The sequence below is a fragment of the Hevea brasiliensis genome, chromosome 8, assembly GCF_030052815.1.
Source record: "Hevea brasiliensis isolate MT/VB/25A 57/8 chromosome 8, ASM3005281v1, whole genome shotgun sequence".
NCBI classification, from domain to species: Eukaryota; Viridiplantae; Streptophyta; class Magnoliopsida; order Malpighiales; family Euphorbiaceae; genus Hevea; species Hevea brasiliensis.
Genome location: NC_079500.1, coordinates 52,208,179 through 52,211,506, shown reverse-complemented (window position 1 = coordinate 52,211,506; position 3,328 = coordinate 52,208,179).

Sequence of the window (3,328 nt, the reverse complement as noted above, 5' to 3'; positions counted from 1 at the left end):
GATAGCTATTGGGTAAAATTTCGTGGACGAAATTTATTTAAGGGGGGGAGAATTGTAACACCCCTAAGTTCGGTAGTGCGTTCTGCTGTTCCGGTGACCAGTGCTGTCCGGACAGCTAGGATGCCTAGAACCACACTTCAATATGAGTGAGGAGACATAAAATAATGAAATACAAGAAAAGGAAATACAAGAAAAATAAAGGAAAAATAATAGCAAAGAAATGTAACCAAGTTAAGTGAGCCGGGAAACCTAGCGATGGGTGACCGCACCGGGAAGCCACGGCGTGGACCGTTGACTATACTGGATGCGGGAACCTGGGAAAACATTTTTGGGACTTAAATAGACCCTTATTGAAGAATAAATATCATTAGAAAGATCAAAGAAAAATTAAATAATTAGTACAAAGAAAAGTGAGAAATCGAAAAACGGACAAAACCCGGTGTTACCGAAAAATCGGGAATGCAACCCGAACAGGGGCATTATGGTCATTTGACATCCCGAAGTGTCTTTTGACTTAAATATCCATTAAAAATAAATAATATTACACTTAGAAAATAAAATGAAAAATTAATTTAGTGGTACCTAAAGTAAATAGTGAGAATTAAGGGTTTAATGTGGGATTAAGTGAAAGTAACTTATAATATGAATTAATTAGAGTAAGTGGACCACTAAGGGAATAAAATAAACACATTATGGGGCAGGTGTACATCCATTATCCAAGGCAGAAAATTTCATCTTCCTCATTTCATCAACATTGCCGTGAATGAAGAAAATGGGAACCACCATGGCCATTTTTCATGCAAGCTCTCTTAACTCTCCATTTTCAACTCCAACCTCTTAAGTTCCTTCATGAAACTTTGTCTACTCATCACAAGGAAGAGTTTGATACTAAATTTGAGAAGTTTAAGCAAGGTTTAACAAACTCCAAGCATAAGGTAAGTTCATAATTTTGAAGATAGCTTTGTTAAGTTTTGTGTGCATGTTATGGGTGTTGGTTTTGTGAAGGAAATTTTGAAGTTTAAATAGTTATTGAGATAGCCATTTTTGGACAGCCATGGGGTCACACATTTGATGATTTATTATGCATATAATTGATGAGAAATAATGTTGATCATGGTAAATTAATAACCTAGTGAATTATTTCATGTTTATATGGTGATTTATGCACTTGGATGGGAATTGGTAACTTGGGCAGCACTTTGATGTTGAAGGACAAATTTGGGCAGCCTTGGGGACACTTGAATAAATGTGTATATTCATGGGAGTGTTGGCAGAATTGTGGCATTAAGGAATGAAGGATATGTGTATGAAATTATTGTGTAAAGTGTATGTGAGAATTAGTGGTGTTTAGGTGTGTATGTAATGGTATTGAGATATTGTAAATGTGAATTATATTTGGTGTGTTGAGGGTAATGGTAATCTGCCCAAAATAATGTTAATGTAAAGTAGATTATACTGTGGTTAATGTACCAAAACAGATTGGTAGGGAAGTGAACCAAATTGCAAGGTATATGTGTGTTTGAAGTGGGGTGTGAAATGCATATTGAGGGCAGTGTACATTTTAGCCCATAACCTGAAATGTGTAACCTCAATTGGTAAGAGACCAATTTGAGGTGAAACTAGGCACAAAATGTGCCAACTTTCATTGAGAAACCATACCAAAATTCTGCTTGCAAGTTGATGTGAAAAATGACCAATTCGGATTAGGTACACTTGAGACCTAAAAACTGACCATTTGGGCAGCAGTGAGTATTTAGGCCATAACTCACTCAAAACAGGTCCAATTGACCTGAAATTTTAACCATGAATAGTTAAGACCCATACCTACAAGTCTTATGAAGACACCAAAGCCCAGAAATGACCAGAAGCAAGTCAAAAAGCTTGCACAAGTTCGGGTCCAAAACTGGCCGAACCAAAGTTGACCAAATTGACCACAAAAATGACCTAATTGATGCCATTTGACCAGCAATAGTATAATGACCATAACTTGGTCTACTTAACTCGGATTGACCTGAAATTTTGCCCCGCGTGCAATAAGACCTAGATCTACAAGTTTGTAGTTTCGACCGAGACCCGAAAACCGAGGGAACTAGATCGTCCGGTTAGGTCAAACCAGTATCCCGGAATCCAGCAAGTTGCATTAAAATGCACTAAACAAGGAAACGAGTTTGGAAAAACGTACCAAACCTAAAACCCTATCGAATGTGACATATTAACGACACTAAAACCTAATTTACATAAAAGCATAGCGAGGGTCGGTATATTAGGTGATTAAGTGAATAATTGAGTCGATGCATTATTTACCAAACACCATCGATAGAGCGAGTTTAAATTAGTCTTGAAACACTTCAAATTGTGTTTCTCGATTACCAAAGACTCGGGAAAAGGGAAGGAAACAGAGTCGGATCGGGGGCGATCATCGAGGTTTGTGCACAACAAGCTGTTTCTTTTGAATTATTTTCAATGGAAATAAATATTGACTATTTGCATATCATTGTTTTAAATTGTGGAAATGTGTTTGGTGGACACTTATTGATTGAAAAACATTGTGAATGGTTTGAAAGCGTGAAAAATTGTTTGAATGGTATTTGATGGATACTTATTGATTGAAAAGCACTGTAAATGGTTTTGTGGAAATTGAAGTGAATTACAATTGTGTTGCCATTTTGTGAATAAAATTATAACTTTGGAATTGTTTTGACTCACAATTGGCATGACCGATAATATGTTCCTCCTCCATTAATGGGGTGAGTGTGATTATTCCTCCCTCTTTGACTTATTAGTGCAGGGTGAGTATGATTATGTTCCTCCTCATTGACTTCGATCTGAGGTGAGTATGGATGAGTTCTCATTATATAGCTAGCTTCCTCCTCATTGATTTCGATTATTGGGGTGAGCATGTCTTGTCGTGGTGTACAACACGGCATATATGGAAAAATTGTGTCATGGCCTAAATTGTGTTATAGATTGGCAACACTTGTATTCTTGATTATTTGATCGAATTGTGTTATTATGTATTGTGAGATTGTGAAATTGATTTAAACTCTTATTGACATATACTGTCTATTGAATTCAACCATGATCGACTTATTGAAAATTATTGTGATATTAACAAATGGAGTTTAAATTCTTGTTGACATTTATTGTCACGAATTTAACTATGGTTTTAAGTATCCACTATTGATATGATTTATGAATTGTGATTTAAAATTTGTATTTGGTAAATGTTGTGCACCATGAGACATTGTCTCGTGATAGCTTTATTCTTGTCGCGCAGTAGAGAGACAGACAGAGAAGCAGCTAGGTCGCTAGTATCGCCAATGAGAGA